General features: G+C 26.5%; 2 protein-coding genes and 1 long non-coding RNA gene across 3 annotated transcripts in view; 1 reads left to right on the plus strand and 2 right to left on the minus strand.

Moving 5' to 3' along the window:
• Nucleotides 1-8716, minus strand: part of LOC111687614 (serine/threonine-protein kinase OSR1) — a 31366-nt gene extending 22650 nt beyond the window's left edge. Inside the window, exon 1 of the mRNA XM_046948261.1 lies at nt 8676-8716. The gene's annotated coding sequence lies outside the window, so the exon portion shown is untranslated. The remainder of the gene's footprint in view (nt 1-8675) is intronic.
• Nucleotides 1-8722, minus strand: part of LOC111687618 (E3 ubiquitin-protein ligase RNF181 homolog) — a 36033-nt gene extending 27311 nt beyond the window's left edge. The window contains exon 1 of the mRNA XM_046948262.1: nt 8676-8722. The gene's annotated coding sequence lies outside the window, so the exon portion shown is untranslated. The remainder of the gene's footprint in view (nt 1-8675) is intronic.
• LOC124419337 lies at nt 354-22825 on the plus strand. Its single transcript, XR_006940500.1, has 5 exons — nt 354-558; nt 12525-12628; nt 20856-21021; nt 21100-21343; nt 22767-22825. It is a non-coding gene; the product is annotated as an uncharacterized LOC124419337 (long non-coding RNA).
• The last annotated feature ends 219 nt before the right edge of the window (nt 22826-23044 follow it).

Below are 23044 nucleotides of genomic sequence, written 5' to 3' on the forward strand. Positions count from 1 at the left end.
ATAGTTTTTTTCTAGAATTTTCGATTTAAAATAAACATCATTAAATGAATACCCCTTTAATTTAAAAAAAAATTAACATTGTCATTTAATTTTTCCATTCGTTTACTCAGTCAATTCGTTACTTTTCATTTTATTTAAATCGTTAAACCCAGAGACAAAGTGACGTCTTTAAGTTATTGAAATGGGAATTGGACTTCTTCGTTATTTTTCATTAGTTATAAAAATAAAAACAAATAAATATAATTGTATGTATTTGTACAAAAATAAAATTTTCCATTATTTTGAACCAATCCTACAAATAATCAAAATAAGTAACTTTGCGGTTGATGTATAAACAAATTAAATATTGTTAAGCAAGATGTTCAGACAAAACGGGTACAGTGACAGTGATTTATTTTTGGTTGTGTTCTGGTAACCCAAATTGTAAATAAGAAAAAAAAACAAAAATAATTTACAGAATGCAAAAACAAAAAAAATAAAAAAATTAAAAGGAAATGGAAAGTGCCAAGAAGTGGTGAAGACTGAAAACAGTAAATGTTTAATTAATAATTTCAAATTGTAAGAAATTTTTTACGAAAATATTTATTAATTATGATATTTAAAACTTCTATTGTTCTTTATTTTTTCATCTATCTTAAGTTTGAGGCTTCTCTCTCCTCTTCTTTGAATAAAAACTTTATCTAAAACTTAAATGTCATATGATCGCCTTTAAAAATAACTAATTTTGTTTAATTTTTAACAGAAAAATGTGTTAATTTTCTATTAATTGTTAATATTGTATTGCAAAAAGCTAAAACCAGTTATAAAAAAATCTAAAAATAAGAATGTATGCCAAATTTGTTTCCAAGTTTACTTAATCAATATTATCAATTTAACACAGGGTATGGTAAAAATAAAAAATCATGGCATTTAAATAGATCAAATTCGAATATTTGAAATTTATTTGCATAATTTTGTTATGTATTTTTTTCAATTTGATGAATTTCTCATTTAGTTCGGAGTCTTAAATGCGGATCTATTCGTATACTTCAGATGTTTTGGACAAGAAGTGTTTTGATGATCATGTGAAAACCACTGTTTTTCAATTGTTTTGATCGAATGTATAATGAGCGCAATATTCTTCTATCGAATTTTGCATGCAGTAAGCGTGTATAATGAAAATTAAAAGAAAGCAAGATGTTGGAAATTATATTTATTAATTTTAGTCACACTTAGTAAGAAGTTTAGTAGAGGAAAAAATTGTACACCATTTCTTAATAAGATAGTTCTAGTTCAGTTCTAGTTCAGTTTTAGTTCAGTTCTAGTTCAGTTCTAGTTCAGTTCTAGTTCAGTTCTAGTTCAGTTCTAGTTCAGTTCTAGTTCAGTTCTAGTTCAGTTCTAGTTCAGTTCTAGTTCAGTTCTAGTTCAGTTCTAGTTCAGTTCTAGTTCAGTTCTAGTTCAGTTCTAGTTCAGTTCTAGTTCAGTTCTAGTTCAGTTCTAGTTCAGTTCTAGTTCAGTTCTAGTTCAGTTCTAGTTCAGTTCTAGTTCAGTTCTAGTTCAGTTCTAGTTCAGTTCTATTATAGTTCTAGCTCAGTTCCAGTTCCGTTCTATTTTAGTTTAGCAATAGTTCTGTTTTGGTTTAGTTCTAGTTCAGTTCTGATTAGTTTTTATAATTTTTTTTTCTTATATTCTTTCTGAGTTCGGGCATTCGATTTGTGAAGTGGAAAATATTAGGTGTCAATATCTTGTGAATCACTAGAAACAGTTAGTTTGTTGGTTGAATATTTTATACGCTTAGATTCTTTCATGCAATGGCAATGTTAGTACGTTACTTACTATAAAGTTAGTAGCGAAATGTAGTTTTAACGTAAAGAAAACTTTTTCTTACATTTAAATACTTTCAAAGTTTTCCAAATTGATTTTTTATGTTAGGATAAATTTATATTAATATTTGTTTATGTTTATTTTGAATTTAATATTTGTGTTAATTAAAATATTTGTTGTTATTTTTAGCCACTTTTGTGTTTATATATCGAACTTTAAGTACAAAAGCACACAAACACTTGAAATAAAATTTATAAAAAATTCAACAGATTTAAGAAAATTTTTCTTATTTTTTCCATTTTGTTTATAAAAGGGTGTTAATTGAAATGCACGTGAAATTAATTGTAGTATTTATTTATAAAAAAATATATATTTAAAAAATTGTATGGCTGGTTTAGTTTTTATCGGGTAATTTTGTTTTTCTTTATTTAATGATTTTTTTTGCTAAGAAAAGTAAACAATTTAAACAATTGATTGAATTTTTGCACCTTTTTTGTAATGGTTTATTTCTGTTTAATATTATTATTTTTATTATTAATTGTATACTTTTATTAAAACGAAACAAAAAGCGCGCGCGCGTTTAACATTTAGATGCGAAGAAAACCGTGTGTGTATGGCATCACTTGTATTAGAGTAATGATCACGAACAGCAGATGATCATTAGAATTAAACCCAAAAAATTTGTATTTTAAATAATGAATTGTTTTCATATGCTTCAATGAAATTTTCTTTTGAGTGTAAATTTATAAACTCACTCAAAAAATACTCATAATTATGGGGAGAGAAAAAATTTTAAAAATAAAAACAAAACACAAGAAAGATAAATCTATTTTATTTAAAATTTTTAAACATAACACAAAAAAACTATTAGCAAATGCATATTAATAACATGGTTCATGACAGTTTTTAAAATTATAAATAAAATTTTATCTACCAAAAAAAAAAAGTTCATTCATCCATACATTAAATAACCTCAACTATAACAAGGACGTCTAATGATCTTTTCATTAGTTTGTTGTTTTAAATTTATTTTAAATTTTAAATAAAATACGCAAAAAAACAAACACCTAAAAGGTTCATTACACTCATGCGATTTTTTTTTTCTTATTTTTGAAAATCGTTTGAAGACAGAATCAACAAAAACTATTTAAATTTTATGTCGCGATTTTTTGCTTTTCTGAACTGCATGTCATTAACCGATACAAAGTCATATTTTTTTTTTGTACAAAAACTTAAATTTGCTATTTTTTTGAACAAAATCTTGCCACGTTAATGAATTTGAAATGTTTGGATTTTGAAAAAAATTTACTTAATTTATGACAATACTAAAGTAATAACACACCTCTGTTAATGACAATTTTATTAATTTCTTAATTTGAAAAGTGATAAAATAAACTGTTGATATTTTTATTATTAAAAAGCTTAATAAGAGTTTGTTTATGCTTTAAACTGTCAAAATAATTTATGTGAAATCTATTGTATTATTTGATTCTCGGATAGAATTCTCGTTAATTTGGTGTAGGTATCATTTTGAATTCAGTTCTAGTTCATATCTTGTTCATTTCCTGTTTGGCTCTAGTTTAGTTCTAGTTTAGTTTAAGTTCAGTTCTAGTTCACTTCTAGTACAGTTCTAGTTCAGTTCTAGTTCAGTTCCAGTTCAGTTCTAGTTCAGTTCTAGTTCAGTTCTAGTTCAGTTCTAGTTCAGTTCTAGTTCAGTTCTAGTTCAGTTCTAGTTCAGTTCTAGTTCAGTTCTAGTTCAGTTCTAGTTCAGTTCTAGTTCAGTTCTAGTTCAGTTCTAGTTCAGTTCTAGTTCAGTTCTAGTTCAGTTCTAGTTCAGTTCTAGTTCAGTTCTAGTTCAGTTCCGGTTCAAAAAGTACTAATGTACTTAATGGTACATGCCTGGTACCAAATAGGTGGTCGCGTGTATTGACATTATCTTTGTGAAAAATATTTAAATTTTACGCTTAATTTCAGGGAGCCTCTTATATTGAAAAAGGGTAAATTCATTGATCAACCTACTACATATAAATATAGTTTTATACTTTCTGCTATAATAATTCATTACATATTGCGTTTAGATGATTCGTACTTTTTTACACATTCACTTGAGTGATCGTGTAAAGCCGGATTTAGAATATTTTTTATATTTTAATACAAATTTATAGAACTGGACTTATCACATTTCCATTCTCAACTCATCTTATAATCCTTTTTTCTCCGGAAAGCATTAAAACCTTCTGCTTAAGACCTTCAATTTGAAAATAATACATAATATTAAGGAAAATATTTAAAATGTAAATACTTGAGTTAAGCAAATAACAAAATGAAAATATATTTGTATTATATTTTTGTTTATTTGTTATTTTTAATTAAAACAAATTTTAAATAAAAACTTTTAATTAAAAAAAGAAAACAAAAAGGCGCCTAGGAAATCATGCCAAATTATTTTTACTACTTATTCATGGTGCAAGGACCACAAATCAACATAAACTAAATAAATAAATAATTATTTTTCTTCGACAATTTAGCAGACCGTAACCAATGTATTTGTATCAGTAATTGATGTATTTGCCACTCTTAAGGTATGTTCACACTTATCAAATATTTGAGAAAAAATAAATGAACAATTATGCGCTCAAACACAACGTGACCTGTTTTAGTACTCAATGTAGGGCATTCATTTACATTTTCCCACACTCAATTAAAAACAACATTTAATAAGTAAAATCAAACGAAACAAACTGCAGAAATGCAATAAATATTTTTACAAAAGAAATTAAAAAAAAAGTAAACACGAATAATATTTATATTTAAATAAGCAATTCACGTGAGTTTTAAATTTTACAAAAAGTAGCAACAATTTGTAAATTGAACCATTATAAAATCAGAAATATTATTTTGCTTTTTAATTGGTTGAGACAAACATATATAATCACATTAAACAAATATTGGACAGAATTTGTTAAAATTCATTATTGGTATTTAAAAATTTCTTCAAAATCAGCTGATTTAATAATAATTTTCTATATTAAAAATACATTTTCTTATGATGAAAACTGTCAAGTTCAATTATTATGTTTATGTAATAATTTTATTATGATTATGTTGTTGTAGTTTTTTATTAAACTACTTTTTATGAGAGTGATTTGATTGGTGTTGTTGTTGCTGTTATTGTCATTGTAGTATTTTTGTTGTTGTTGCTGTTATTGTCATTGTAGTAATTTAAATACATGTCAACTGGCAACAAACTGTAAAATCAACTGGCAGAGAAAAATTAAAAACATATTTTGAATTTGCATATAACCCAGCAATATCATCCATTTAATTTTAACTTAGTTAAATATTTGTCATTTTAACTTAAAGGAACTAGTTGTAGTTTGAATTAAAATACCTATATATTTCAGTTAAAAGGGTTTTTAGATACATTTCTTGGATTAAATTAATTTTAATACTTTTGCTGGGTTAACCCAAGAGTTGCCAATTTGTCCAATTTTTTTTTCATTTCTTCAAAGTATATACAAAGACGATTTAGTAATGTATTAGATTAATAGTAAATTTTATAGTCGTTTATGATTAGGAATATGGTAAAGATTTTCGCAATACATCCTTTATAAGGCTTTGAATTATGAACTGATCTCCAAATGGAGATTAGTGTTTAAATCAAATCCTTTTTATGGAATTATATCTTGGCCAGGTTTAATTTTTGAACAGATCACATGATTTCTAATCAAGTTATGAGCATTTGAATCGTTTTCTGAATTGAATCTAATGTAGGATCTTGGATCCAATAAGGACCGATATTTATGAAATTTTTTTTCAGAGAGATGAAATTTTCTGTAAAACCTTTTTCGGTCACGTTTTATTACTGAAATAGGTAGGTGTTAAAGATGATCTTATATGAAAGGTTGGTTCAATTGTGTACCGATTATACGAAGATTTTAATTCATATATAACTTATTTATATTGAATTGCATTAAGCTTAAAAGTACTAGTAGGGTAGAAGGGGGACCATACACCACTTTTTTTGAGGCGGTCTCAAATTAAAACCACAATACATATTCTAGATTTTTTTCTTGGTTCGGATACTTAGATATGTTGGCTTTAGTTTTATTCCTTTCAATTTTTCTTAAGTCATCCTTTTGTACATATTTTTTAACTTTTCCGCACTGACCTAAAATGACGATACCGCCCCATCCATGGGGTAAATGCGCCAAGGGGATGGGGCAGATTTGTCATTAGTAAAATAAAAGAAAAAATTACAAAAATAAAAACTTAGAATGCTTTTTTATACCCTAATTCATTAAACAAAGTATAATAAATCAGATATTTATTGTTTATTTCACAAAACTTAACAAAAAAATCAAAACAAATTGTTACTGATTTTTTCTATATTTTAACCAAATTTTGTTTTACATCACAAGCATTACATATATTTGGCGCATGTGCCCCACGGGCAGTTCTGGGGTTTAGTTTCAATTTTTTCGGGCTTCAAATTATATTATCGAAAATTTTATAAACGTTAAGGTCATATTCAAATTTTGATCTTCGATGAAGGTGAAATTTTTTTTTAATTTTTGTCAAATATTTAAGACAGGGACTATTTTTATTTATGATTTGGTTCCGGCAACTCTGTCATGTGACCCCAAATGTTATAAACATCGTTTTCTGTTACAATATTGTTGTATGCTGATTGTTTCTTTTTTGCGCACAAGTACTTATTGTGTGAATGGCAAATTTTTAATAAAAAAATATATATTTAAATTTAGCATAAAGTAGTCATTTTGCATAATAACAATCTATTTTTAGCAAAAATGTGCTATGCTTTCTGTTATAACCAGCCTATTTTAATTGAATAAACGATTTAAAAATAAAACACAATAAATACAAACACCAAACAGCACCACATTCGATTACAATGAACACAAGTTGATCTCTCATTCATTCTCTGACTTCACCTATTAAGTAGGTGCGTGTGTGTAAACAGTATAAAAGCGAGTGTTATACAGTTTACATTACAATGGCGACTGCAAGCGTTTTATGTTGGCGAAAATCGCTGTTAGTAGTAAAAATTTACCAAATGTAGTATTCTTTTAGATATCTTTTAATATAACAAGACAATGACAACATTTTATATTTGGAAATGTTGGCGTGAATTTTTATGTTTTAAGACACAAATAATCTTACTAATTTCGTCTACATTAAGGTTTCATCGTGTTATTAATGTTTATTTGTAAATTTGGACCTTCTGAAGGAGAGTTTGTATTGGGGTCATTACGAAAATCGCCACTGTCATTTAGACAATTTATTCACAATAGATGATTTTGTACTCAACGGCTGTTTAATCCAACAAAAAAAGTTTTTTAAGGTAAAAAAAATTTTTGAACAAAAAAATTAAAAGGAAACGTGAAATGTTGATAGGCGATAAGGGGACTACTATGACTATTAACACAATAATGAATTTAAAAGCCCTCCGGGGGGTACGATTGTATGGAAGCTAGACGAAATAATGGACCGATTTAATTCATTTGCAGGCTTCGTTCTGGGGTATGTGATAAATGAAAATCCCCTGTAAAAATAAAAAGAAGTACTTTCAAAAGAATAACTTTTATCACCACTTCAAAAGTAACACTAAGTGAATTTGTTTACCTTCTATGGAAATGATGTTTATTGACTTCCTAAGAAGTGAAAAAAATCCAATTTGGTTGAAAATTGAAGGTCTTTTGTACAGAAATTTTTTGAATTAAACCCATTTTATTTTGGAGTTGATAAATGCTTGTAAACATTTTGTTAATATTATTTAAGTAAAATTAGTTTTATTCTATAATTTCACTTCCTAATATCTTAAAAAAAACATAAAAATTATTTCGAGAGAATGACTTCAGATGTAGTGAATTTGGAATCAAATAAAAAGAACATCCCTCCTATGACAAGCCTGTGTTAAAATCATCACTTCTTCAGGTCTTTTTCAGTACTTCCCATGGAGTAAATTCTACTTCTTCTTTGCTTCTTTGGAAGTTCTTTTTTTGCTTTGTCGCGTCATGCTGGGTGCGAATAAAGAATTTTGAGCACAAACTCATAATATCTTCCCCACTATAGTGGTGTAGGGTATACAAATTTTTGGAAGATTTTTTTAATTTTCTGTTTTTTAAAGAAAAATATAATGTTTTATATAATTTTTTTGGAATTTTTTTTTTAAATTTCTTTAAAAAAATTTTAAAATATCGTTTTTATTATATAAATTTTCTAAAATTCTCATTTTTTATAAAAAAAAATAAAAAAAATATATTTTTAAAAAATTCACTGTTTATATAAAATATATGGAAAATTGTCTTTTTTTATAAAAAATCCTTTTCTATAAAATTTTTTCCTTTTAAAATAACTTTGGAAAAAATTCCTTTTTATAAAAAATTTTTGAAAATCTCTTAATTTTCTTTTTTATAAAAAAATTCCTTTTGTTTTTTATACAAAATTTTCAAAAATTCATTTAAAAATCAATGCAAAATTCTCTACTTTCAAAAAAGTTTTCTTTTTTTATCCAAAAATTTTTGAAAAATATATATTTTTTTATAAAATCTCTTTTTTAGATAATCGAAATTTTGCCTAAAATAACATTTTGTTCTAAATTTATTATAATTCTTCTCCAAAAAAATATTTTTTTACAAAAGTACTTTATTTATAAGATATTGATTGGAAAAACATATGTTTTAAAGAAAGTCGATTTTATGAAAGTTATGAAAAAAGGACAAAATTTCAATTCTAATTTACATCTTGAATTTTAAGTTTAAAATGACTTTAATAATTTTTTTGTGCATTTATATATATAGATATTATTTATAAGTATATCGGAAGTTTAGATTGAAATAAAAACTCACCTTTAAATAACTCGAAAAATAACGTTGTTGATTTTAAACGGTGTTATCTGCAAAAAAAAAGAATAAAATACAAGTTAAAAATATGCGCAATAATTAAATTTTTTATTTATAGAAAGAGAATCACTTTGGGTATACAAAAACAAATTTGAATATTTAACCAAAATTCATAAAAAAAAAATTAAACAATAGCCATTTTTTGTTAATAATAAGTGTTGGAGAAAAGTAAATATTAAGTAAAAAACTAAAACAAACAATAAAGAACAGAAAACCACACTTATTAAATAAAAAAATCATGTTAAATATCTTAAAATATACACTTAAATAAAAAACTTTGTATGTTTATTTAACTCAATTTTGTAGTACACTCAAAAAACATAATTTTTTTCTATCAAATAATGTATTTGAAAACAACCTTGACTTTTACTTTTGTTTATTTTTTTATTGCACAAAATCCCCTTTAAATATTTTAAAAATAATTGAAAAATAAACAATTATTATTAGCATTTTGACGAAAAAAATTAAACAATTGAAAAACAAATAAGATTATTTAATACTTGACAGGGGAAAGAACTTTAAAGACATGAGAATGTCAATGTGTCCGTCATAAATCAATGAGAATTTTCATTAAAACAATAGCTACAAATCACGTAGTATTTACACGAAAGACGTCAACAGGTGAACAGTGTCTGGAGGGAACATGATTGAAAACAGTTTTTATCACATATTATAAAAATGTCAAACTACCAAAACTCAAACGACTCAAGTATTACAAAAAATTTAGAATTGCAATTTTGATATACAAGTCAATAAAATATATATAAGAAATTGAATTATATATCTAGCTCAATATATTCAAGCGATAAAATATTCTAAATAAAAAAATATACTCGAAACCCGATTTTATTAACCATTGAGAATCGTTACAGTAGTTTTCCGATTTAACGACCATTCAATTCTACGAACATCGCATTTAACGAACTAGCTAATTTTTCCTATTGACTACCTTAAATAACGAACAAAACTTGTTTTTTGTACTCTGTTTAACGAACTAATAAAAATATTATTATTTAAATTAAGATAAAATGACATTTATCAAAAATAACAAATAACCTAAGTTGTAGCAAGCGGTGCTTTTATACCCAAAACTGTAACTCATTCTGTGTTCTTATTAAATTTTAGTTTGATGTAGCTATGTCCGTCCGTCCTTCAGATAATGACTTTAACGCTCAATACTCGCTTAACAATACGAGTACGCCGAGTACTAACCGATATCTCTAACAAATTTTATGGGAATCGGTCCATAATTGACCTTACCCTCCATATCAGGCCCCCTTAACAAAATTACTTCAACGCTCATTACTCGCTTAAAAATACGAGTATAGCGATGAACTTCGAGAAATACCTTTAAAGCTCATGACAGAATTAAAAATACAGCGATTAAATTCGACACAAATATGGTTTGAAGGTGGATATATAAGATTCGGAATTTTGTGTTTTGTACTATTTTTATAAAAAAAAGAATAAATTTTTATAAAATACATTTAAAAATATTTTATGTACCTATTTTTAATTATTTTCCTACCAAAAACCCACGTTTTACTTAGTACTGCATATAACGAACTTTTCAATTTTACGAACAGGCCTGACAACATATGGGTTCGTTAAATAGGAAAACTACTGTATTTCGATAAGAATTTCCGAAATGGCAACCAAAAAAATGTATATATCATTCTTGCAACGTGTAAATTGTGAAAAGAAAATTTTCTATATTTAAAATGGGTCATAGACAAATTAAAATATATACAGATTTGTTTTAAGTGTATTCAAAATATAACGTTGACTTTCCTTTAATTAAAAAAAATGGCATGGGTATATCATTATAAATTTTATAAAAAGAATATAATAATGTCACCAATTCATTAAGACATTATAGAAAAAACGTGCCGCAAATAAAATTTCTACTTAAAATAGAAATGAAAACAACAACAAATTTTCCCTAGAGAGAATGGCAAATTAGGATTGAAATTGTTACAAATGATTTATATCAAAAAATAATTCATTCGTTGTAAGAAAAAATATTCAAAATAAATTTTGAAGAAAAATCTCGTGTAAAACAGAAATATAAATAGGTATGAATAATGATTTAATTAAAATGATAATACTTTTTTTGTTGTAATCGTCTATAGTCTAGTACATAGCGTAGTTTTTAATGTAGAGAATGGATAAGTCTAGTCTATACTGCAGTCTAAAGTCCAGTATATAGTGAAGTCTCTAGTCTAGTGTATGGGTAGATCATAGTAGTGTCTAGTTAATAGTTTCGTCTCTAGGCTACAGGCTAATTTATAGTCTTGACTACAGTCTAGTTTATAGTCAAGTCTATAGTCTAGTCTATAGTATAGCCTTTAGTCTAGTCTATAGTCTAGTCTATAGTCTAGTCTATAGTCTAGTCTATAGTCTAGTCTATAGTCTATAGTCTAGTCTATAGTCTAGTCTATAGTCTAGTCTATGACTAGTCCATAGTCTAGTCTATAGTCTAGTCTATAGTCTAGTCTATAGTCTAGTCTATAGTCTAGTCTATAGTCTAGTCTATAGTCTAGTCTATAGTCTAGTCTATAGTCTAGTCTATAGTCTAGTCTATAGTCTAGTCTATAGTCTAGTCTATAGTCTAGTCTATAGTCTAGTCTACAGTCTAGTCCATAGCCTAGTCTATAGTCTAGTCTATAGTCTAGTCTAAAGTCTAGTCTATAGTCTATTCTATAGTCTAGTCTATAGTCTAGTCTATAGTCTTTTCTTTTGTAAATTTTATTGCCTAATCTAAAGTCTAATCTATATTCTAGCCTATAGTCAAGTCTATAATCTATAGTCTAATCTATAGTCTTGTCAAAAGTCTGATCTAAAGTCTAGTCTAAGATCTAGTCTATAGTTTATAGATAAGTCTATAGTGTAGTTTATAGTCAGTTACAGTCTAGTCTATAGTTAAGTCCAAAGACTCTCTTGTATTACTTAAGCAAGGCTTTTAAAACTCTTTGAAATTCTTCAGTGACTACCCAAATGGATCAGAAAAATATTTTTTTATAATAAAAAAATATATATAATTTAGCAATGTTAAAATCTAAACAAATAAATAATTATTTTTATATTAAATAAATTTAACTTAATTTATTTGCGAAATGAAAAATACACTAAAAACAGAAACGCTAAAATAATAAGAAAAATTATTTTGATTTCAAAAATAGTGTATCTTAATTTCAGAGGTTTGTTAATGAAAATGAGATTTATGCACATTTATGGCTTTGCTACAAATAAATTTATTTAAAATTTCCTAAAAATATATGCATATGCATATGTATGTATGTATATTCAACAACAAACATTTGTTCATGTTATCATTTATTAAATTTGTCATTTTAGTTTAGAAACAAATGTTACAAATAGAATATATAGAATATATATATTTTTTTGGGGTTAGCTGCAGCCAGTCAGCCAGCACCTGTTGCAAATTAAGCAAAATCGATGAAAGTATAAAATAGAAATCAAAAAATTTACGCGAAATGAATAACATAATTGACAGGAACTAAATTGAATGGAATGTATTGTGAATATTTCAATTAAATATTCAATACATTTTTAACTGTAATTATTTTATTTCATTTGTGTAAAATAATAGATTAAAAAAAAAGAATATTTATATGATTTTCAATATTTTTATTTGTTTTTGTACAATATTTTTTATATTTTTATATTTGTTTTTAAAATACAAATTTTAAAATGTTTTAAATGTTAAAAATAGTGTTAAATATATATTTTTTTAATTTTGTTTATTTTGCATAAAAATAATTCGTGCGTTAGTGGGCTGTTGAATGACATAATCAGGTGGCGGCGACGACGCATATTTGGTGGGATTGTTAATGAATGGTGAACATTTTGAATCGGAGCGAGTAATTAATTATATGGTAAGAAATTAAAAATACACAAAAACTAATACATTTATAAATAAAAAAAAAAAAACATAAGTTTTAACAATTATGTTCTTTAGTGTAAAACAAGCAGCATTGAGCAGAATTTTAATCAAATTGGAATTTTTTTTTTAAAACGAAAATTATGAACAGATATTATTGACAATTTTAAATACAAATGCATATAATAAATAAAATTTCATATTTCATAAAAATTATGTATCAATAATTTCTAGGTTTCGCTCAAATTTTTACGCAATTCTAGAGTAGAAGATCTCAATGCAGAACTTGCACAATTCACCTATAAATCTATCATAAATTATTAACATCAATATTCATAATCAATCATATAACAAATTAACAGAATTTACATAAAAATGTAATTATTTATATTTCAACACTTGCTTGAGTGTTAAAAAATCATTAATTTACAATATTTACATGGCGTTACTTGATTTATTTTTTTGTAGCTTTCATTTATCAATTACTACTACCCTACAGTCAACCTTATAACTAGTGGAATATGTTTAGAATTTACTATTATTGTTTCGTCTCGTGTCTAGGCATCAGTCTGTTTTTTATTTATTTTTGGAATCACATAAATAACAGGTTGTCTATATAATATACATAATTAATAAAAAATATCAAGAATAACAAAAACTAAATAATTTATTTCGATAACAAATGGACTTCAACAGTAGAATCAGCCGCCGCCAGTCGTAACGTTTCAAATACGTCTAATTTTTTTTCGACGTAATAGAAATTATACAGTTGGTTATAAAAAAATAATCCTCTTATCATTAAGTCTATATTTAACACAATAGACGAGGTCTAAGACAGGACTATAGTCTTGACTATGGACACGCCTTTAGTCATGACAGTTGCCTTGACCATAGACTCGACTATAGTCATGACAATAGTCTTGACCATAGACTCGTCTATAGTCTTGACTATTCTCGTTTATAGTCTTGAGTATAGTTTCGTTTATAGTCTTGACTATAGTTTCGTCTATATCTTGACTCTTTTCTCGTCTATAATCATGACTATAGGGTCTTCTAAAGTCTTGACTCTATTCTCGTCTATAGTCATGACCATAGGGTCGTCTAAAGTCTTGACTATAGTCTCATCTATAGTCAGGAGTATATTCTATAGACTTGTCTACACTCAGGATTATAGACTCGTCTCTAGTCAGGATTATAGTTTAGTCTATAGTCATAACAATAGTCTCGTCTATAGCAGGACTATAGTCTCGTCTTTAGTCAGAACTTTAGTCTCGTGTAAAGTCAGGACTATAGTCTCATCTATAGTCAGGACTATTGTCTCGTCTATAATCAGGACTATAGTCTCATCTATAATCAGGACTATAGTCTCGTCTTTAGTCAGGACTATAGTCTCGTCTTAAGTCAATACTAAAGTCTCGTCTTTAGTCAATACTATAGTCTCGTCTCGTATGTATTTTGACTATAAACTTGTCCAGACTACAGTCTCGTCTACAGTCTTGACTGTTGTATTATGTAGCCTTGACAATAATCTCTTCCAAAGTCTTGATTATAGACTTGTCTATAGTCCGGACAATATTCTTCTGAATTCTTGACTATAGTCTCGTCTGTAGTCTTGACTATAGTCTCGTCTATAATCTAGACTACATTTTCGTGGACTAATGTTAATATAAACTAACTAACTGTCTAGTCGATAATTTTGTCTAAAATTTTGACTATATTCTGTTGTAAATATTTGATGAAAGTGTATAGCATAGACAATTGTTCTTGACTATAGTCTAATTTATAGCCTTAAATATAGTCTCGGCTATAGACTCGTAAATAATCTATGTCTTTGCAATAGTCTCGTCTGTAGTCTTTACTATAGTATCGTCTATAGTCTATATTACATTTTCGTAGACTAATGTTAAAATTAACTAACTGTCTAGTCGATAGTTTGGTCTAAAATCTTGACTATATTTTCGTCTAAGTACTACACCGTAGACAATTATATATGTAGACCTGACTATAGCCTCGTCTATGTTGTTGATTATAGTTTTGACAATAGTCGCCACGTTTTCTTGAAACTAACTGTAAATTGACATTTAGCTTATTTTCAAATTATACGTATTAGACAATTTGCATATATTATTTATATTCATTGAATATTATTTAAATATTTGTTGTTCTTACTAAAAAAAACACAATACCTAGAACGTTTTATTAAAAAAACTTAAAAGAGGGGAGGCACGTGCTTTTTGAAAAAAATGTATATTAATAGTATTTTGTTGTTATTTGTAAAGCAAAAACAAAATACAATATTTACCGCAAAGAAAAAATAAACACAAATCTAAAACGTAAATTATGGCTAAAACGTATTTAAAATGATTTTAATATATTTAAAACACAAACGAAAAAACCTTCTATAGACATGATTTGCTTTTAGCTTGTTTTAGATTTTTTTCTTATTATTTTAATTAATTTGTAGTTATAAGCTTTACTGAACCTGAAAATATATAATCGTAACGATAAAGAAATTTTTTTAAATACTAGACAATTTTGCTTTAGTAAAACTAATCAATTTACCTTGATAGTTTGTGTTTAATACAACATAAACAATAAAGTAATAAACAATGAATTGTTGTTAAAATATTGGCAATATTAAGTGATATCTTAGAATCAATAATTTTCATAATAATTATTGTTTGTAACTTTCAATTTAACCTTAAAATTTAAGTTGTTCACAAAATTTGAAAAAAAAAAAACTTGAAGACATTACATTTATGACTAAAGGCATATAATTGAAAGGCGATTTGTTAATGGATTTGATATTGAGTAAAGTTGATCAAATATTTTAAGAATAATAAGGAATTTTTATTGTAATGAAGTTTTTTGGGAATTAACAAACATCATCATAAACTTCACTATAGTGGAGGTTTATTAGTTTTTATTAGAGAAAGGAAATAGAAACAAGTAATATTTCTATATTCGGCTGTGCCGAATTTTATATACCCTTCACCAAGTATGTTTTAAAAAAACAGTTTTTATTTATTTTGTATCTCTGCACATATGTCACACATAACATACACACAAACAAATATAAACTGTAGCAGAAATAAATATTAACCGTTGTACTGTAATACCACCGTCAAACTGTATTACCACCCTCAAACAAATATCAGCTGTATTACCAACATATTACTGCTTTATCTCCATGTTCTTGTTATACCCTTCACCTTCGTGAGAACAGAAAAGCATCCAAACATACAAAAAAAAAAAAAATACACAGCTGAATAAAACCAAATACATCTCCACACGCACATGTACATATTTATCCAATTCACAGTGTTGTTGTTGCTTTTTTAACAAAGCATGAAAAAATTTGGCTTATTTGATGAAATTTTCATAGGTTTTGCTCATATCTTCGTTATAGACCGATTTTGCTGATTTTAAATAGCGATCTTCTCGAAAGCATGTCTAACTGAAATATTGAAGATTCGGATCTCGCCAATATCTGGGGACCTCTAAAAACTGATTTCAACAGACAAACAGACAGACGGACATGGCTTTATCGACTCCGCTATCTATAAGGATCCAGAATATATATACTTTATAGGGTCGGAAAACTATATTATAGAAATTACAAACGAAATGACAAACTTATATATACCCTTCTCACGAAGGTGAAGGGTATAAAAATACCTTTGTCTAAATAAAAATAAAATTGGAATGAAATGTTTTCATTCACATGGTCGTGTTGAATATAAATAATTGCTGGCGATATGCACTACTTAATGCCAACAAAAAAAAAAAAAAACTTAAAAAACAAACAAAAATAATAATAAAATTAACAAATAAAATAAAAATAAGAACATGACATTAAACATATACACCAACAGACAAAAACAATGTAATTTATTTGTTTATAGAACGTATGGATGAGAGAAAGTGTATAATTTTGTAAAATCAAACAAGGCATTAGAACCATTAAATTTAAATGTTCTTGTTTAAGGCGAACAGTACTGATTGAATGCAATGCCCTACACATTTAAGGTGAAAAAAGTACACAACACGCATTGAGGCGGCAACGCGTTTTGCGCTTTTCAAACTTTACACGCTTTTTAAGCTGCAAGTTTTACATTCGATCATTCAATTATTTCGATCTTTCTTTTTATGTTTTTTAACTTATTACTGTTTAAAAAAAACAAAATTTTAAGTTTTTGTTTACATTTTTAATATTTTTCTTTTATTATTGGTGAAATTTATTTTATATTAGTATATTTTAATTCTACATAAAACAAAATACAACCCTGATCAGCTGACGTCGCGTCAAATATTGAAAGTTGCTAAACTTTTAGCGACAGACGCTTTACAAACTACAGTGTGGAAATTGTTGAATGAAAATACACAATTTCAGCTTTTTTGACAGAAGCCTATTACACGTTGCCGCGTACAACGCGTGTTGTGTACTTCCACCTTTAAAGTTTCAAAAATATATTTTGACAAATTGTCTGATGTTTTCTAATTTTTGAAATTTATCAACAACTGTTTTTCTTTTCTTTATATTTCAAAATTTTCTATATTTCCACTCGGATCTGTGGCTGTATATGTCATGACTTGCATATATTTATTCATTAATTTTATTTTATTTTTAAACGTAAAATAACAACAATTTTATAATGTAATAAAAACACACAAAAAATACAACAACTTTTATTAATTCTGGATAAAATAATGAATGAACAAACAAATGCTTTGTACATTGATCTTAGACACTAAAAATAGTTTTCAAATAAATACCCTACACTACCTACATTACTATAGCAGTAAGAGCTTTCGACTTGTGCTAATGTTCGCAATGCATAACAATTTTTTTTTTTACAACTATATCAAATGTTTAATAATCTCATTAACTTCCATCTCTGATTTTAACAAAACAATAAGTTTCTGTCTGTTTTTGTAAAATAAAATTTACTAAGTACAAAAACAAAAATTACCATATGAAGCCCTATCCCAGTAAAATATTTTCAAATTCTGGTAACGAGTATTGTATTTAATGTAGTTATTTCACACATTGCTTGGTAATGAGTTGTCGTTATCAATAACATAAATTAATTTTTTTAATAGAATTTGTAGTCAATTGTCTAAAGCGTATGTCCAATAAGGAATTAGATAGTGTTTTTTAATCATAGTCGATTTTGGAAACTTTTTCAAGAAATGTTAATATTTACATTTGTATGGAAACCATTTCAGATTTTGAGAAACGATCTTATCGAAAACATGTCTAATAGAATTATTTAAGATTCGAATTTCACAAATATCTGGGGTCTTCAAAAAATATACACAATACATAAAAAAAATTCAGAAACAACCTTTCGAAAATTACTTTATATCATTGTACGGTAACCTAGAGTCAAATTTGATCAATTACATACAAGTTTTTACTTGTTTATAAACACAAAAAGTAGCGTGTTAAATACTATAAAACACCACCCACCCCACACTACCCATACTACATACGGGAGGTGAGGTAGCACAATCTCATAAAGATCTGTAACGGAATTTGTAAAATAAAATTAAATAAATAAATTAAAAACATTGCACACATTCGTACATTCATTCATGCATTCAAAAACAATTAAAAATAAATATAGAAATAAAGAAGAAAACAAAAAAATAGCTCAGAAATAGTAATGATAATATAAATGATATTTTGAGGCGCCTCTCCTAAATCTAAACCCCTTGATGTTGCCATCCTCTTGCATACAAATGTATTTGTTTTTTTTTACGTTTATTTTATTGGAAATCGTGCCGAAGGTGGGCGGGTATGCAAGTGAAAGATGTGATAAGGAAACATTTATTTTAGTGGTATGAACGGAACGAACAAATTTTATTTATACATTTTTAGTACATGCCATTATCAAATTAGTAGCGTGGGACAAATTAAATAGATGACCGTTATAAAAATAACGAGAGAACGAGTGAGTGAAACAACAAATTGTTGTCACGTTCAATTTGCGGGTGTTGTGGGTCTTGAAGTATGCAATTGTATGTTTGATTTAATTTATTCGATATATTATTATAAGTTTGATTCTTCAATTCATGTATGTCGTAATATTTAGTAGATGGGAGGATAAGACATTTCTATGACCAATTATAAGTAGAAGGCAGAAGTTCGCATTACACGGCTAAGTTTTAGTTTAATTAGGGTAGGTTTTTTTTTGATAAAGATAATCTACATTCATTGCTTAAACCTTGTTTAAAAAATGTTTGTGTTTTTTTAGCAATCAGTAACGTTACTTAGGGCTTGTTTTTCTGATAAAGATAATCTTCACTCTTTGGTTAAACCTAGTTTAATATAAGTTTTGTGTTTTTTAGTAATCAGTTTCTTATTTCAAAGTTTCTTATTATCTAAGTTTAGCTGAGTTTTGGAAAATTGAGAAAACACAATCAACAAAAACAATAAAATAATGAATTGAAAAGAAGAAAATCTTTATGTTTAGTAAATAGCATTTTTCTGATTTGTTTTATCAACATTATTATTGATATAAATGTTTATTTAACTTATTTTCTAAAATTTTTCATTTTACAAAAGTAATGTTAAAAAAAAACAACTGTTCTTTGTTATGTTTTTGACTGAAAGTTGGCAATACTATCAAAGTTAACTGAACTTAAATCCATAACTGAGGGCGAGTTTTTCTGATAAAGATAATCTTCATTCTTTGGTTAAACTTGGTTTAATATATGTTTCGTGTTTTTCAGTTATCAGTATAGTTACTTGTTATCTTCGTTTAACTGAGTGTAATTGGCCAATTAAACTCAAGTTATAAGTGAGATTTGATTTGTTTCATTAATTATTGTTTTAAATGTTTATTTAACATTTTTCCAAAATTTTCCATTTTACAAAAGTATTGTTTGCAAAAAACAGCTGTTCATTGTTTATGTTTTTGAGTGAAAACTTGGTGATACTAACAAAGTTAACTGAGCTTAAATCTAAAACTGAAAAACACAATTTGTTTCGAGTTTAATCTAACAGCAAGTTAAGCCTACTTTAACTGATGAGTAAGAAACCCGCCCTGAATCACATAACACAATCATCAGTTAAAGTCCGCTTTAATTTATTCTGAGTTAAATCCGACAAAATTGTTATGTCTAGTTTAACTGAGTAGTTAAAAACCTGACCTTAGATCAATACATTTGTGAACATAAACTTTTCTTTAGGAATTATTTATCTTTCAAAGATTAGATTGAGGGGCACTTTGGTTCGGCTTTTTAGATACAGTATGATTATTATCTTACAATTTGATTATTATCTTACTTATGTATTAATCTATTGAATAGTCTGTGTTTAACTAAAGACCAATGATTCATCTATACACTAATTTGTTAAATAACAAATTTTTAAAATTTTACTTTCAATCACTGAAATAATTTTTACATCCAGCCAACAATTTTAAATTTATAGATTCAAACACGCACATTCCAACAAACAATTGTATTTAATTAAATATAAGAAAAAAACAATTATAAAAAATGTGAATTTAATAGTTTTATTTGAATTATTAACCTGTGCGAATTTTTATAACATTTAGTTATGGTCACCTTTTTTAATTAACCTGTTTTAATGGTCACATTCTCTCCCTCTCTCTCCTGTTTTCGCTAGTTTGACACTCTCCCTCACTAATGAAAATAAAACAACAATAATTTATAAAAATTTATTGCACTCTATCGGTTGCAGACAAAACAATATTTTAGTTGTATCGTTTTTTGTTTGTATTTATATAAAAAAATTGTTTTTTTTCTTATATTTTTATTTTAAATTAAAATTTATTGTTAAATTTAAATTTTATAAATTTAAATGATTTACAACAAACTGCACAATTTTGTATAGCAAAATATACTAGACGACAATGATGATTATGACTACAACGACAACACAATTGATTAGTTCTCTTGTACATCTTGTAGCTTGAAAATCGCGTTTACAACTGATTTCGTAAAAACGAAACTATGGTTTTATTTTATTCATCCATCCATCTGTCCATCGCGAATGTTGGACGGACGAATGTCTGACAACTATACTATATAAAGTATTGTACTAATTCTTTTGTTTTATAGTTTCTTTTTTTGTTTTTATTGCAAAATAGTTGTGAGAATAATATGCAAACATTCATTCATTTATACATAGAAACATATATGAATAATATTATTTTATTTCTTTTATTTTAATTTCTTTCCTTTTTTAGTCTTACTAACATTTCCTATCCTCCACCTTTCTTTTTATTGTTATTTGTGTTTTGTTGAGAAATGGATCAAACAAAACAACTAAACGAGTACACGAACTTGATGTGAAAAATTTGTACTAAGAAAGTATACGAGGGTTCAATGAAAAAGTACACAGGGTTCTAGATTGTAAGTAAAATTTTAAAAATTAGCTTTATATTTGTTTTTAAGTTTTAATATTCTTACATATTTCTCTTAAAATAATAGATTTGAAAAACCTGGTTAAACATATTTGTAAAGAAATCTTTCTCCATATCAACTTAAATACATGAGCTAGTTAGGATTATATGATTTTCGGAAGTTTACTTTATATGGGAGCTATTATCAATTTCAACTGCCGGGAAAATCGCAGATTTGAATAAAATATTTTCGTGAAGCACTATATCCCAAAATGATTTCCAGAAGAGGATTTTATGTATATGCTTCATGATTTTAACTAACCATTTAACTAGTAAGGGCGGTTTTCTTATTCATCAGTTAAACTAGGCTTAACATGCTGTTAGATTAAACTAGGAACAAATTTAGGCGGACTATAACCGATTATTGTGTTTTTCAGTTTTAGATTTAAGCTCAGTTAACTTTGTTAGTATTGCCAAGTTTTCACTCAAAAACATAGACAATGAACAGCTGTTTTTTGCAAACAATACTTTTGTAAAATGGAAAATTTTTGGAATAATGTTAAATAAACATTTAAAACAATAATAATTTATACGAAACAAATCAGAAAATTGCAATTTACTTAAAATATTATGTTTTTGTTCTTCCGAAATCATTGTTTTATTGTTTTTGTTAATTGTGTTTTCTCACTTATAACTTGAGTTTAATTGGCCAATTACATTCAGTTAAACTAAGATAATAAGTAACTTTAGTGATAACTGAAAAACACGAAACATATAATAAACCAGGTTTAACCAAAGAAAGAAGATTATCTTTATCGCCCTAAGGGGTTTATTAAAATCTTTGTTTAAACCTAGTTTAATATATGTTTTGTGTTTTTCAGTAAACAGTCACGTTACGTATTATCTTAGTATAACTAAGTGTTATTGGCCAATTAAACTCAAGTTATAAGTGAGAAAACACAATTAACAAAAACAATAAAATAATGATTTCGAAAGAAAAAGCCTTAATATTTTAAGTAAATTGCAATTTTCTGATTTGTTTTGTTTTATTTATTATTGTTTTAAATGTTTATTTAACATTTTTTCATTTTACAAAAGTATTGTTTGCAAAAAACAGCTGTTCATTGTACATGTTTTTGAGTGAAAAGTTGGCTAAACTAACAAAGTTAACTGAGCTTAAATCTAAAACTGAGGCCGGGTTTTTCAGATAAAGATAATCTACATTCTTTGTTTAAACCTAGTTTAATATATGTTTTGTGTTTTTCAGTTATCAGTAAATTTACTTATTATCTTAGTTTAACTGAGTGTAATTGGACAATTAAACTCAAGTTATAAGTGAGAAAACACAATTAACAAAAACAATAAAACAATGATTTCGGAAGAACAAAAACTTAATATTTTAAGTAAATTGCTATTTTCTGATTTGCTTTGTTTTATTTATTGTTGTTTTAAATGTTTTTGTAACATTTTTCCGAAATTTTCCATTTTACAGCTGTTCATTGTTTATGTTTTTGAGTGAAAAGTTGGCAATACTAACAAAGTTAACCGAGCTTAAATCTAAAACTGAAAAACACGATCATCGGTTAAAGTCCGCCTAAATTTGTTCGGAATTCAATCTAACAGCAAGTTAAGCCTAGTTAAACTGAGTAGTAAGAAACCCGCCCCAAGTAAATTGCAGTTTTCTAATTTGTTTTGTTTTATTTGTTATTGTTTTAAATGTTTATTTAACAGTTTTTTAAATTTTACATTTTACAGAAGTATTATTTGAAAAAAAACAGCTGTTCATTGTTTATGTTTTTGAGCGAAAAGTTGGCAATACTAACAAAGTTAACTGAACTTAAATCCATAAGTGAAAAACACAAACATCGGTTAAAGTCCGCCACAACACCACACCCCTGTGGTCTTCTGAAAACTGATTTAAGCATACCAGAGGACGGACAGACAGACATGTCTAAATCGAACCACTATCTAAAAGAGGTCAGAATAAAAATGTTAAAGGTTCTTTAAATTGTATCGTTAAAATGACAAACATA

Source organism: Lucilia cuprina, chromosome 4 (assembly GCF_022045245.1).
Source record: "Lucilia cuprina isolate Lc7/37 chromosome 4, ASM2204524v1, whole genome shotgun sequence".
Taxonomy (NCBI): Eukaryota; Metazoa; Arthropoda; class Insecta; order Diptera; family Calliphoridae; genus Lucilia; species Lucilia cuprina.